The sequence below is a fragment of the Rhinolophus sinicus genome, linkage group LG07 (assembly GCF_036562045.2).
Source record: "Rhinolophus sinicus isolate RSC01 linkage group LG07, ASM3656204v1, whole genome shotgun sequence".
NCBI lineage: Eukaryota > Metazoa > Chordata > Mammalia > Chiroptera > Rhinolophidae > Rhinolophus > Rhinolophus sinicus.
In genome coordinates, this window is record NC_133757.1 from 127,012,155 (window position 1) to 127,028,475 (window position 16,321).

At 40.5% G+C, this 16,321-nt stretch overlaps 1 long non-coding RNA gene across 1 annotated transcript; it reads left to right on the forward strand.

The window, feature by feature from the left end:
* The first annotated feature begins 5,370 nt into the window (after positions 1 to 5,370).
* Positions 5,371 to 15,896, forward strand: LOC141572840 (uncharacterized). The gene is made up of 3 exons (XR_012498333.1): positions 5,371 to 5,478; positions 7,288 to 7,384; positions 15,815 to 15,896. It is a non-coding gene; the product is annotated as an uncharacterized LOC141572840 (long non-coding RNA).
* The last annotated feature ends 425 nt before the right edge of the window (positions 15,897 to 16,321 follow it).

The following is a 16,321-nucleotide window of genomic DNA, read 5'->3' on the forward strand; positions in this document are numbered from 1 at the left end:
ACCAATACAAAACATTTCTATCAGTCTCTCTTTGTGGTTGCAACAACTGTGGGATTCAAAACATACAGAAAAAATATCTATCGACCGATAGATAGATAGATAGATAGATAGATAGATAGATAGATAGATAGATAGATAGATAGATAGATAGATAGATACATAGATAGATACATAGATAGATACATAGATAGATACATAGATAGATACATAGATAGATGCATAGATAGTTTTTGTTTAAAAAATGCCAACTAGAAACATAAAGTTTGGACATTATGTCAACTGATACTTTTGAATAGGTTTTATAATTTTATTAACAAATGCACAGTTACCGCATTCCTATCTTTCTAGGTATCTTTTTCAAATGAAGAGTAAAAATCAAGATTATACATTTTATAAGAAAATATGCTAAAAAGTTGGAAAAGACATAAGATACTTCTAATGTTTGAAGGATGAAGGTTCGTTTTTTTCAGAATATGAAAAATAAACATGGGCAATCCCACAATATTGAAAAAAAATGCTTATTCGGCTGAACAAGAATAATTGTGGAAAGAAATCTAATGAAATTATTAATTTCATTCCATTAAGCCATGACAATATTCAGAGACGAATATAGGAGAGAGTGAAATATCTCAAATGGGTATCAAATAGTGTCAGCTCTGTCAGTATGTGTCAAGTGTATAATCAGCCCTCGTCCAGCAGATTTTCATTTCCAGCTGATGAAAGCATCTCGCTTGAAAAATGAAGCTATACAGTCAGAATTTGTTGTGTCCATAAGGAAGTAAAAAGTCTCAGAGGAAACATTGTTTTTGGTATTTGAAACACTAAAATATATTGCAGAGACATGTAAAAGCAGTTTTCCAATGACATTTTTGTGCAGGAAAACCCCCCTTCCAGATGGGAGTCAGAAACACAGATATTAGCCAAGATAAAAAGGAAGTGTCAGGTCTCAGCATTCCGTCGTTCTGTTCCGATGATGCTTAGTAACCAGGATTCTTAGTGAAAGACTTCACAAATCAAGGAAGATTGCTCATGCTATTAATAACATTCAGAGCAATCCTTCGAATGACTGATAATTTCATAATCAGTGCTGAAAACTTTTCTGCACAGAGGAATAACGTTGATCACTCAAAATTTTAAAAATATTTTAATCACTATTAAATATTATAGAAATTTTAGTGAACTAATAAATAGCTTAATGTAATTTAAGTTGAAATAATTAAAATTTATGTAGTGCATCTTTCAGATATACATAAAAAGTTATATCAGCTTCTTTTGAAGCTTCAAGGAAAATGAGGGATCAATCACATTAAAGTGAAGGGAATTACATGGTTTTCACAGACACATTATTTAAAAGCAAATTAAAAGGAATTTCAGTTTCTAGTTCTACAGTTTTATAAGGATATGCTTACATATATATAGATTGATAATTATATTCTTATATGGAAATTATCAAAATTATGCAGTGTTGATTTTAAGTTTTAAATAACTTTATGATGTGAAATCAAGATATAAGATATTTTGCACTCTTTATAGAAAGAATTGGAATAAAAGTGAATTTGAGGAGAAATAAAATTTAATTGGTCTTATTGCAGAAGATTTTATACTACGGTAAGACAGAGAATTTTCAAGATTCCTTTGAACAGATTTATAAAGAAATATTACATTTGAAAACATATGCAGTGCAACAAGATATTTAATCTCAATAAAATAATTTTCAAAATATTTCCCAGTTTGCTATTTATGTACATGTAAGATTTTTTGTAGCGCATGATACAATATTAATGTTGTGAAGATTGCATATTGTCTCTTTCTATGAACTGCTGAATTGTCTGCTTGTTTCCAGTTCTGTGCGGATAGTGCCCCCAGTGTGCTCCCATGCAAACTGTAGATAGCCTTTCACCCACTCCGCTTTTCTCTGTTAATCAATCCTCTGTTTCTGATCATGTGTCAAACACTGTGGTCTCCATGATATTTTTTAACTACTGAAAGCTGAATGTATATGTCAGTATATTGTAGAATTGCAAAGCAGAAGGAAGATTTTCTGTGCTAATCCATCATTTTCCCATTGTATATCATAATACTGAGAATTATTTTGTCACCGCATGTACACATAAGGTACATGTCATCTGCAAGAATATGTACCTTCTCCAACTTGACTGCTTGGGTTTTTTCTTTACATATAATTATGTGTTAAGCTTATACACTTCTCTTCCTTATGTACAAATAAGTCATGTGTTTTATTACTTTTCCCAAGCAATTATTGTTACTCGAATGTCCACTTGTACATTTCCCCGTAAGCGTTCTTGTATTTCTTATGCAAAGTGACTTTGTAAACCAGTCTCGTTCGCTTATAAATTGATGTATGCATCTGACTATTTTGTGTGCAGTATAGTTATATTTAAGAATTTGCATGTTTATGGTACAAATTGTTTTTCTTTTTCATTTTGTACATCATCACAAAATGTTCATTTTATATTTCTTAATAAAAGATATAGGGAATATTCTTTAGCAATGAACTTTAATATTATAATATTAACAAAATTAGGTGGTAATGTAATTTGCAATGTAAAAGTCACATTAAAACGATTATTTTCTTATCAAAAGGGGTAACTGTAGCTGGACTGGAGAATCCTGCACTAGAATCCCCATCTTCCTGTCAGAACATTGCTGTTAATATATCTTCTTCAAGTTACTACTTTGTGAAAGATGCCCTGAGAGAAGCAAGGTGGGGGCTGCACTGGGCATATGTCTGCCTTCATCCATCTGCTGCCTGTTTTGGGGGGCAGTAGGATTCTGTTGGAGACTTTATTTTGTTATATCAACTGCTGGAGACGGAATGGGAAGAAACAGTTCCCGTCTTAGTCCACACACCCGGTAGCTTATGAAAAACAGAAATTTAGTTTTTATAGTTTTAGAGGCTGGAAGTCCAGTCAAGGTGCCAGCATGGTCAGGTGAGGGCCCTCTTCTGGGTCACCGTCTTCTCTCCTGTCCTTACCTAGCAGAAGGGCACCGGGTCTCTGGGGGGGTCCCGTTTGGGAAGGCCCCACCCTGGCCCCACCTTCACCATAAGCACCTCCCACTCTTGTGCCCTGAGTGTCCCCCCAACCCCAGCGCCTCCCAGCGGCCTCACCTCCTAGACCATGACATTGGGCATTAGGATTTCAACATACGAATTTGGGGGGACACAGACATCCAAAGCATAGCAGTTCCTATCAGTTCCTAACGACCCAAGGTCATGTTTCCTTAGTAAAATAACATGACAATTACTGAAAACAACTGACTGAAGCCAGTTTGCAGTTAGTGCCAGCTCTAAGGGGCGGTGGGGCCGTGGGTGAGCTAAGTCCCGTTGCACGGTTCCCGTTCACTCTGGGGCCTTCAAAATCAAAGACCCGTTTAGTAACTGCATATGTCTTTAGGCTTTACTGCACCATTCTTCCCCCCCACTGGTCTTGTCCATTTTTAGGATATAAAAATGTATAAACACATAAATTGACATTGCTTACTTTCATTCTATGTCCTAAAGTACTGTAAAAATAAGAGGGAGAGAGTGGCGAGTGTAAAGCCGTCCATCACTGGTGATTGCAGTCCCTCAGTAGGTGTGGGAATAACTGTGTGGAGGAGATGCTGAGATGCCGTGTGGTGTGAAAGGCTCTGGCCCCACAGGAAGCCACCCCCACACTGCAGGCTGGGGCTGCCTTGCTTTTAGCACGTGATTCCTCAGAGTCTCTGAGAACAAGGGGTAAATACCAGAGCGGCCGACAGACCGCCACACACTGCCTTCTTGGTCACTCTTTTGTCTCGGTCCTGTCCACACACGCCATGGCGGGTAACCTTCCAGAGGGTCGTCATCAGTATTCATCAGTTCAGAGGTCTATTTTATATCTGTGTTCTATGAATCTTCCACCTCGTTCTGGAGAGTGAGTCATGGGCAGTTCCTCACTAACACACACCTGAGAACATGTGTACCGGCCTCTCCATCGCCTTAACCAGCACTCAGCCTTCACTGATGATCCTAATAATAACAGTCATTTATATTTGATTCTCACAAGTGATAACGGTGATATTATTATCCCACTTTTATAGATAAAGAAACTGAGGCCCAGAAAGAGCTAGTAACTTAGTCAGGTGGTCTTGGTCAACATGTTAAGCCTGCTAATCTGGCTCTAGCATTTGCTCAAATTTTTATGCTGTTCTCCTTTCTAGTATATCTTCTTTAATCAATGGAAAAACAATTGTTAGGGACCTTAATTAAGATTAGTGAGGAATTCTGAATTTTCCTACAAAGGTGTGTTTTGCTCTTACCATAAAAAATGTCAGTAGCACTGAACATTATTTTCCATTTTTGGCTCTTTCTCTAGAACAGTGTCTACAGGGTTACAATTCTCTCAGCTTTTTTCCTGGTTCTGAGCACTCTTTCTCGCCTTTCTTCTCCAATTTCTCCCTTAGCAGTTGCTTCTTAAAAGTTGTCAAGTTTTTTTTGTTTGTTTGTTTGTTTGTTTTTATTGGGGAACAGTGTGTTTCTCCAAGGCCTATCAGCTCCAAGTCGTTGTCCTTCAATCTAGTTGTGGAGGGCGCAGCTCAGCTCCAAGTCCAGTTGCCACTGTCAGTCTTAGTTGCAGGGGGCACAGCCCACCATCCCATGTGGGAATTGAACCAGATAGAGCTTGTGCTCTATCCAACTGAGCCATCCAGCCGCCCAAAAGTTGTCAGTCTTCACTGAGATTCTGTCCTTGGCATTTTCTTCCAAAATGACGTCCCCCAGTTTTACAACTTCACGTATCATTGATAAGGAATGACTCCCAAATGTATATCTCTGATTGATGCATCTTGCCTTGGTTGAGGCGTGTCTAGCAGCCTGCTAGACGCGTGGAGCTCTGTGCCTTACAGCGATCTCAGATTCAGTGTGTCTGAGCTGTTAGATGTTGTTTGTTTGCTGCACTAATGGCGGTGCAGTCAGCCGTGGCTCCCGTGGTGTAAACCCAGAATTACCTGGCTGCCGGCACACCCAGCAGCTTAACGACATGGAGCTGATTCCTTCCTAGACTTTTCAGAGAAGAGAGGCCTGTATCTGGACATCTAGCCTCCAGGCCTGTAAGATGACAGACTCCTGTTTTCATCCACCCCGGTTTTGCTCCGAGGAATCTGATAGTCACTCTATCACGACTCTTACTTTTTATGCCGCTTTCTCTTCTTCCTCCTCTAGTCAGTGTCTCTTGTTTTTATTTATTTATTTTTATTATTTTTGTCTCAACTGCTCCCCTTACTATTTCTGTCCCTTCCTTCTCTAACAGTCACTTCTGTGCCCCACGGTTCAACTGATACTGAACTTTGTCCTGTTTCTTTGAACCTCCAGTTCTTTTTCAAACCTAACACAAGTGCGCCGTTGTCACTTGGAGACAGCTGGCCCTGCCTGATGCCCACACCCCTCGTTGCTCAACTCTTCCGTCTTTCTAGACCGGCTGAAAAGGCCTTGAGGAGGTGAGAGGAACCTCAGACCTCAGCTTGGTCAGGACCCTGCTGTAGATTCTTAAACAGCAATGCTGCCTTTATGCTTCATTGTCGTCACTTCTAAGTGTGGGTTTCCGGCTGGACTCGGGCAGCGGGAGGGCAGGTGCCAGCTCCTGCCGCCTGGGAGGTCCTGGCCAGCGTCACACCTGCCCGGTCCTCAAGGATGTCTTTCCAGCAGGTCTGAGCATATTGTCACCTCTGCTCAGCGGCCAGAGCCTTCGTCCTTAGAGCTGCTGTGACTCATTTCAGAAGGCAGGAGTCACAGCTGAGCGTTAGTGTTGAACGAGCCCTTTATTTGGAAACAGCTTCCCCTAAAGTTTTAGTATTGGATATATATATACATCAATACCAGTTTTTTAACAAATGGAAAGCCAGACATACTTGTAAACTATTCTAGATCAAGACGTGGAAAGAATGCATGTTTTAACGTACATAATAATATATGTTATAATGTATCTTTATTGTCCTCTAAGGTAATTTCAATAGTAGAAATTCTGGAAATAAGTGTTGTTGTTGTTTTTCCCTATAATTTTTTAAAGATTAAAAATAACGTGCTTCTTGGAATAACAAAATAAAGAATACCTAATTTAGTAAAATAGTTGTGATGGCATTGACCATGCTATTGGACATATTTTGAAATCCAGTCTATGTTGTTATATTTACAATTATTTTAGAAAAATAACTGCATAGAGTATATTAGGGTATGTGAGTTTATCCTTTTTATTACACTGGCTCAGCTTGACTACTGTTAGCACAAAAGACTGCCGGTACGAGATTGATTCGGAATAGGAGTGGGGAAGTGGGAATAGGGTTAGCCCCTTTTGGGGGTGCTGAGTCCAGTCACCCGTGGAATCTGTGGCTCGCGATGACAGTTTTCTGACAGTGAAGTCATTTGGGTTCATCTCTGCTTTGGAAGAAACTGCAAAATCATGATTACAGCCTTTTATCTCAGAACTTACCTTCTTTGTGACAGAGAACCTCTCTGTCTTTTCAGTAATGCTCATTCCCCCATCACAGTGCTAAATAAACAGAACACAAATGACCAGATGACAGAGTATGAATGTCTTAGGATGTGTGGCAGTTTGAAAGTGCCTACTTACAGCAAGACAGAGTCTTCCTGAAAAAGTGTACAAGACGACCTCCACAAATATGTGTAGTCATAAACCACACACAGACGTATGCACGCATGTGCACACACCCTCACACACACGCAGATGCACGGCCAGGTCCATAAGTTCATACACAATTATCTGTAGCTGACACTGGTTTTGAAGTGGTCGTCACAGCTGGCGATTGAATGAGAAACAGGTATTAATAAATGGTGCCGGATGCCTCCTGTGACATTTGGCAATGTCAGTGCTGTGTGTATTATAGGAACTTTATTTTGTAACTGCATAAGCGTCCCTGGGAACGTGAATCCATTTTTAAAGTGACTTTAATTTGCAATCATGTCCAAAGCCACGTACTCACAGAACAGTACTATGCAGAGCCAGCAAAGTCTTTTAAACATGCACAGTAACAGGAAGTGCTCAAAGGAGAAAGTCTGAAATACAAGGATGTTTAAATCAGTGTCACACCGTGTCACTAGGCAAAATTTCCTTTTCAGCATAAATCTGCAAAGAGGGCAAACGTTTTAAAGAGCCGGTCACTGTGCTCCTAGTAAACGAGGCAAAGAAGGTGAATTGTAGAAAATTGTCTGCAATGTTACTTTTATGTAACATGTTGAAACATTCGTGTGAAAACCTGTGTCTTCAGCACTTTCTTCTCTGCCTCACGCAGGTGTACGTCCATCCTTGTCCTCAGAGGGTCACTCAGTTCCTCACGTCTGTCCTCGGAGCCCTCGGCCCCAGAGCCACCTTGGTAAATGCAAGACTTGGTAAGCTTCTACAAGACCCTCCAAAGCCACATTCTTCCCTTAAAATCCCCACGTAAAATTACCATAATGTTTAAAGTCACATTATCTTATGGGTATAAATCCCTTTAATAAATGGACCAAAGCACTCATTAAACAATTACTCTGATACATGTTCTGGAAAAGAACAATCTTAAGTAAGATTCCTCCACGCCTTTCTGCTCACTCCTGACGTGGGCCCGTCCCTATGTTTCCCTCCAGCACTGAGCACGGGATTGGAATTTTGATGAAAGCGGTGGGTAGACATTCACATCGTGAGCACAGCTCAGGAATGTGTCCCTCAGACAGACAGCAGTTGGGGTCATATGCTGAGCAGCCAGAATGCTGTTTATCGGCTAAACCAATACATAGTGGCATCTGTGTACATAAGTACCGAAATTATGCCAGATCTCTATGGTAGAACTTCAGACACTGAGGGAGGCAGTGCCGGACATTTTTTGAGTACTAAGAGCTTTCACAGTACGTGTGGGAAAACCTACTCCAATTGTACACAGGGCAGTGCATTGTGAAACACACATATGTGTATTGGGGTGCCTTGGGGTCCTGGCCTCTGTGGAGAGCAGGACGTGAGTGAGTAGTAGCATGCTCTTTATACTCTGGCTTCCAAAATTATTATTTAGTATGTCATCATTGATTACATCTGCCCTTGTTCCTAAAATTAGTGATTGTATGTAGAATGTAGATACTGGACTGCATAATTACCATTGAAATTATTAACATATGGTTTTTAGCACTTAACATCTGAGAGGAGTAAAATATAACCAAAAATATCCTACTTTGAATTATGGGTAGGAGTCTCAAAGATGAAGGGGGAGCAGTTCTGGGAAGAAATAGAAAAAGCAAGTCGTAAAGGATTTGATGCGCACAGGTTTGCATGATTTATACCAGAACATTCCAACAGGAAAATCCTCGGGCTGGTCAAGATAAACCCCTGCATTATAATGGTTTGTGTTCACGGGACCTTTTGGCACCCTTCTTTTAAAATCATAGTGGTAGTTTCTTTAGGTGACCTTAGATTATATCTGAGGACACAAAGTCTGAAAGGAGTGTCTAACTCCAAATTCCTGGGTCCCTCAAATGGAGGGCCAGTCTTCTGAGGTTTTAATCCAACACATCAAAAACTAAGCACATTTTTTGATTCCTTGCCACTCCAGACACACTGGTCTCTGCTCATTGCACACACCAGGCACTCTGCCAGTCAGAGCCTTCTCTGCGCCCTGTGACTGAAATGAGCTCCATCTCACCTGGCCCTCCGTGTCTACAGGGCCACTCCGTGAGACCCTCTGCTCTCAGTTCTCCAGCCCCTTGCTTAAAATAGTGCCTGAGCACTAGTACCTGGTGCCAGAGTGTAAGAACTAAGTACCTGTAGAACATCCGGATAACAGGACAGAGGACCTTTTGCTCTGTCCCAGTTCATATGGCCTTTCCCACACTTGGCAGAGCCCATATCTTGCAATATTTTTCTCCCCTTTAGCTTTTTTTTTCAGTAAAATGTCTTTAGATCAAATGTCCTGACATTGCAAATCTCTGCCATTTCTGGCAATGCCTGTCCTGTTACAACGTAAGTGTCTGTACGTAGGTTCTAATGTTCCTCAGATTTAACTGGACTGTGAATACCAATCAGATTACAATGATGTAAATTAAAGGGGGGGAAAGGAGTATCAAGCAACTATTACATTATACTCGCTGTGCGAAGTTAGAGATGAAAGAGGCTCCTGATAACAATGTAGGCAGATGAAAAATTTTAAGCGAGAAACGATGATATGTCATTATGCCTTTAATAAACATTAATCTGATAGCAGAAATTGGATTTTTGCAAAGTCCTGAGAGAGAAAATCCTAGAGATGTCATGAATTAAAACAAGATTAATGGAATGAAGGAAAGAACAGAAGCCATAGATATGTAAGAGGGAAAGGCAGACCTGGTGACTCACGGAGGAGGAGACAAGTAGGAGAGAGAGTCTCATTGACCCTGAATAATGACTGGAGAAAAGGTGAGCTATAGAATATAGATGGAGGGAAAATGGTGGCTAGGTTGTTCCATTATTTTCGGACTGGGTTAAATTTTTGAATTAATACTGCACTGAAAATGCAGGTCAGAAACTCAGCAGCCAAGTCTGGGCTAAAGCTATTGATTTGGGAGCACCAGTGTTGAAATGGGAAATACAGACATGGTGTCTTGAATGAAAAGGAAGAAGACAGGGCCGTGAACATTGTGCAGGAATTGAAAAGTAAATAAGAGAGGAAAGTGAGGAATCTTCAATATGAACTGATTTTTCAAGATGTTTGTCTGGTGAGGGGGAGAGAAAGATTGTCAAATGAAAGTAGAAATATATGGTTCATGGGGGAGGGTAGAGTGAGTTAACTTGTATTGATTTTACAAATTTTATATTTTACACCTCAGATATTTTGTACATTTTGTTTTTAAGTGAAAAATCTGTCTAGCTGTTTTAGTGCTGACTGTATAATTTATCAATTACTCTGGTTAAATTTTACACTTTCATGATATAGCTCAGTGCACAAAGATTTATGACCATGATATCTTTCTTATTTTTTGCCACTTTCCCAAAATACTTTTTACTATTTGAATATGTTTGCTAAGAGCATAGTCTATGAGGTGTTAGTGTTAGACTCTCGTTTTCTATTCTTTTTTTTCCGTTATTGCTTTGTTTCTTTCGCACTTTGTATATACAGGTTGGCTATTTCCTCATGGTTAAGTTCGTGAGATCACTTAGCTAACATTGTTTTTCTTACTTTATCACATGCTAATCAAACTCATTTAGAAAAAGCACTCCATGTGGGTTTCAGTTAACTGTGTGCAGAGAAGAAATTATTATTGTAGACTGGACCCTAAATTATGATAATCCCTTTAAAAATTAATGGTGATTACTACAAAAAAAGATGCGATATGTATATATAATTCATATCTAATGTATCACTTCCTTTCCTCCTTGCAAAGAATTACATTTAACAAAACAAATATACATTATAGTCTCCATCATACGAATCATTATAGTTCTACTTTAGAAGGAGTGGGATCTAATGTCTCATTTTGGATGTTTCCCAGATAGAACGTGAAATATATCATCACTTTCCAATGACTCCAATTAAAACGTCTCCAAAGAATTGGAATGTCAAAGTCAATAAAACTGGAAAATGTATCTACTTTATACTGTGAAAATAGTAGAGTACTATTCTGTGATATTATTCTTTTGTTTTCCTATTAATTAAACTCTGATTGATACAACTTTGGAAGTTCCATTTCACACCAGTCTTGAAATATTGTATTGAAATTATTTACGCTGACAGAGTAGCTCTTCAAATACCATGGAGTTTCCGTATTTCATGCATGCCATCCACCAGGTTTTAAGGTGTTGTCTTCCTGTTTCCCCCTTCATCTGGCCTATGTAAGCACTTACCTGTGAATCCTGTGATTCAAATGGAATTATCTCAACAATGTTTTTACTTCATTTCAAATCATGTTTTAATCAGCAGCAGCTATCGACATGCAGCCCTATGATTGTTATGTATCATTTATGTGAATATTTGTGCAGTTTGAGCAGGTTTGTGATTGGAGGGCCTGAATGCTTTCAGCAGTTCACCTTTACCCAGCTTCATACAGATACAGGATTTGTGGTAATGAGCACATTTTCACAAGGAGAATTGCAGGTCTACTATGTTATAAAGAACAATTATACAGAATGACAGCAAACCCAGTATGTTAACTTAGGTCGCAACAGTCAGAGCAGCCATTGTAAATTAAGTGCCAATACTCACTGCTGTATCTGTGGAATCAGTTACTGATGGAATCAAAGAGTAGGTGACTCAATACAATTCTACCCATAAGAAATTTGCATATGTGTGATTAAGCATTTAGATACCACAAATAAAAAAATATTGTGGAGATTTCTACAGTCTGTTATAATTTAATAACTATACAAGTTTAATACTTATGAAGGACTAATACAATGACCCAGTAAGTTTATTTTCTATAATGCCTTCTTTGAAAAATGTTTCATATCACGTTTATTCCCCATTCATTTTGGAGCCCCTGTTCTCTGCTTCCTCACAGGTTTGGGCAATCTAGTACGGATGAAGCAATATTAGTACATCGCTCTGTCAGATGCAGGCAGCTGGGATGCAGACAGTGAATTGCGTTCTTGGATTCTGAAGTCTGAAGGTTAGCTTAGAGTTCGTTTTCAAGTGAGGAAACAGGCTAAGACGTGTGAAATGGCAGCCCAATGAGGAAATTAATCCCGTAAGACAAAAAGCTTAACTCTTCAGAGGTCCAACATAGTATCCCAAATACAGTTGTTAATCTGGAGGGCAGGGATTTATAACAACTGAACAGTAATCAGAATTTTTATTAATTAGTTTCAGGTGTACGAAACAGTGCACTAGACACTTCACCCCTCCCGAACTGATAACCACCCCAGGCTACTACCCCTCTGACATCCTGTACAGCTGTTACATTTCCACTGACTCTGTTCCCTAAGCTGTACTCCACTTCTTGTGAGATATGTATACATATATTTGTGTGTGTGTGTGTGTATATATATATATATATATATATATATATATATATATTAAAATTAATAAATATATATATATTCAATTATAGTTGACATTCAGTATTGTTCAGCTTCAGCCTCGGGTGTACAGCGCAGTGGTCAGGCATCTACACCGTCCATGAAGTGGTCTCCCTAATGAGACAAGTGCCCGTCAGCACCCTACAAAATCTTCACAACGTTGTTGACTGTGAGAGGAGGAAGAAGCACAGATCGATGATCATGGCATCGCCACGGGGATACGAAAGACAATTTGAACAGAAAATTTATGGGAAATGCTGAGCACTGAAATGTTTTGCCCAGCAGACCTACCGATGTCACATGCAAAGGTTGTCTCTGCACATTTTTCTGAATAAACGAAAACTTCCATTTCACTTTCAAAGGAGATGTGAGGGTGGCGAGTTTATGTTGAGGCTTGGGGAAGCCCCCAGGGAGACTGGCTGAGACAGAGCGCTGCCGCGTGGGACAGCGGCCTCCCTGAAGGGCTGGCCCGCGCCCTGCCCCAGAGCAGGGCCCTGTGTGCCCTGTGTGCCGTCTGGGCTGCTGCTGCCATCTCAGTGAGCCAGCCCACAGCTGCGGTGGTGGGGGGTCCTGACCGGCAGCGGGTGTCGGGGGCTGAGGCCGCTGACAGCAAGTGACACAAGTGGTCAGCAGCTGATGCTCTGCTAATAGGGGTTTTGGTTTGGAAGTGAGTCACAATCTGCTGACATTTCAGTTTTAAAACCCACAAAGTATCTGAAGGAAATAATAAATTATTTCACAGATTTATTTTCATCTGGTGGAGTTACTGCAATGAGAATATCACTTACAAGTCACATTGGGGGAAAAAAAAATCCATATCCAATTTAGTGAAGTTGCCACAGAGCCACTACTAGTTAAGGATATCAAAGAAATTATAAAATATTTAGTCCAATATGGAAAGTTTTGTGGAAGGAATACCACACCTTGTGAAAAACAGAAGAATTTCCAGAAGCTATTTGAATTGTCTACTAAAGTAGATTATTTTAGTTCATCTTTAGCAGCTTTCATATGTTAATTTAATTCTGTGGAAATATCATTTTGATTTAAATGGTCAAATTTTTAGAATGAGAGTCAGCATATGGATTGTATATTTAGCAATAAAGATGTAAAGTGATAACTTGGATGTCCCAGAAGCATGAAAAAGAAAGAAAACACTAGATGAAACAGGATGTACCCTTGGATTTACCCAAGAATAAGAGGAAGAAGAAGAAAACAAAACAAACAAAAAACCCTTTGGCCGTTTGAGAATAGCTAGGAGCCCTCACCAGGAGAGGCACAGGAATGTGGAGTGCTGGTCTCCGTAGGTGATGTTTCCTGTCTCTGGAAGCCAGTGCTCAGGGCACTGACAGGGTTGCTGAGTACAGACACGTGGCAGAGACGGGCAGCTTGAGACAAGGCTTTGGAGCTGACCGTGAACTTGAAGCGTAAACTGAAAGTGGGAAACTCGTGCTGCAGACACAGGGAAAGGGATCAAGATACAAATTGGTAACAGTTGGGTAGAAACTGCTCTTTCAGAAAAAAAAGGTTGTCTGTATGAGAACACCGTTTCAGCCTTTTATTACTGTCAACTGAACAACAAATCGGGACTTTCTTCAACAAGACTTGTAACAGAAGCAATAATCTGAACACAAGATCTGGAAATGTGTCCACATTACATAGGAAGGGCTCTCCTTGGACAGGGCCGCATGGGCAGGGCTGGCGGGAGCCTGGGGGCAGCGGGCGAGGAGATGGAGGTGCGCAGGTGCCCAACCGGGGTGCCAGGTTGTGCCTGGGAGGAGGTGCCTGCGTCTTAGTGACGCTTCAGCTGAGCACTGAGCTCAAGTTCAGGGGCCTGTGAAGAGCCAAAAGCCAGACAAAACTGGATCGTGTCAAGTCACGTAATGGGTCCATGTGAGTGTGTGATCTTTGATGCCGACCGTGTGTGTGCAGGTGGGTAGGGAGGTGTGCAGGGAGGCAGAATTAAGGCACATGCAGAGCAGGACGACTTCTCAACATTTTGTTTCTGAAGAAGCAAATGCATGCAAGTTCCATACACAAGAAAGCTTCCAACCATCATCTTGAAGCTTGTGTGATTTTCACTTCCTTCTGTCTTTTGATAAAGTAAACGGTTTCCGGCAAAGGCAGGCCTGCTGCTTCCTGCCCCGCGGCCATGGATTGCGCTGCCACTGCAAACCTCCTTCCAGCCCCTGGGTCATCGTTTCCGGTGTGTTTGATCATCCAGCTATGCACTTAGCTTCCTGCCTGCTTGTCAGAAAGCTCAAAATGCCTCTCAGTGCAGGGGGTGCAGGAGGCCAAGTGTCATCTGCACCCCAAGGAAGGGTTTGGGGTGCCTGGCCCCTCCAATCCCAGGTCAGGCGTTACCCTGCGTGGTGATCTCTCTTAGTTAGGAGGGCCTGAGGGCCACAGCGCAGTGACAGGCTGCTCTACTTTGTACCCTGAGTGCGAGCAGCAGGTAGTCTGCATATTGTGCTTTTAAAGATTTAACGATTAGGACTGAGGTTCAGTCTGAGGGGAGATGGATGGATTTGAGTGTATTGGTGAACTCTCGCTTCAGGCTAGGAATAAAAACCTTACTTCTCAAGTCTGACGTTATTACTTTTCATTTGTTTTTATTGATTAGCTGTCAGCGGTAAGATCTTGCCTCAAAACGAGACAGGTGCTGGTGGCCATTTTTCCTTTTTAAAAAGCTTTTGTAGGAGCAACTTATAGTAAATAGAAACACAGGACATAGAAGTGAAAACAAATACTCATGCCAATTTGGACATAGTAGTTAGATATAAAATATTAAAATATTAGAATTTATTGACTCAGTAAGATAAATTTAAGGGAAAATAACGAAACATGCTTTTCATGGGTAACCCACATATTTTATCTTATTTAAGTGCATAATATATATTAAATGAAAATATATTATGAAATATATATTTTTTAAGAAACCTTTCTACCATCTCCCCTTCATAGCTTGACTTTCTTAGGGAAACAGGAGCAAGGCATGACAGACACTTTTGTTACTAGATCATTTGTAATCAGCCTCTCGACTAATGAGCGTGGAAAAAGACACATAATGACAATGTCCAGAAAGAGGAAAGCAGGGACATTTTATTTTATGTAAATAATCAGGCAAGTAAAAATAAAATGAATATGTAAATTCAAATATATCAGTATCTGTATCTATATATATGTAAGTATAATTAAAAGTAAAGAAATGTTACATGAAATGGGAAAACGTAAAGGGTTAATGTTTTTTGTTTTTTTTTACAATAACGTATTTTTTTAAAGCATTTAAATACAAAATGAAAGTGCCCTGCACAAGGTCCCATGGTGCTGTGCACGCCCGAGGTCTCGCTGACAGGCGGAATGGAGCCGGTTCTCCCGCCTGGCCTTCAGTGTGTTGTGCTGTGTTTATCCAGACAACAGTGTGGCACGCAGAGTCCCCCACTGTGCAGGGCTGTGGAAATGCCCTGGACCCCACGGAACTCAGTGATTCTGAACCTGAGGACTACTTCTCCATGGGGACTCACATGGCAAGCCCTGGCATGTCAGGGCTCACCCTGCTACTGAGAGTTCCCCAAACTAATATTCACATGGGATACAACCTTTACTAAAGCATAAGAAGCATAAATGCACCAATCAGAGGCTTACTACTGTATACACAATCAGCGAAACCCAGCAGTTTTCTAGAACACCGACCAAAATAAGATTTTATTCAGGGAAGAATGTTTAATCGTTGCCAACACAAAACGATTTTAAAAAATATAGCCGGCTATGTTGAAATCACTTGATTGTTATTTATAAATTTTCTACAGATGATACATGTCCTTCGTTCCTGTACCCTGGAAAAGCCACGCTCACCACCCTGCTGTCAGTCCACCATGGAAGGAAGACTGGTAAGTACTTCGCACAGTGTGCAACATGATATTTACATTTCAAAACACTTACTGACGTGGAGGTTACACTAAGTAGAACCCTCTACATGGTGTTTGGCAGAAAGACTTACTATAAGAAGAGATTTATTATTAATGTACTATCGTAGCTCATAGAATTGCGATGAAACTCTCAAGACTCAAGATTGTCCCAGGTAACTCAGGCTGTGGAACAAGCAGTTGAGGTATTTCTGCTGCTTTTCTTATTGTCGCACTCTTCCACATGTTGGATGGCAGCACATGGAGGATCTTACCTGGAACTGACATTCTCTATCGTAATTTTGCTGTGTCAACATAACCGCTGCCTTTGGGGTGACGTTTGTAACTTCTGACGGAGAAATGAGGGGGTGCTGTTCCTTACTACTGTTTCTTAGAAGCCCCTAGGAAGGA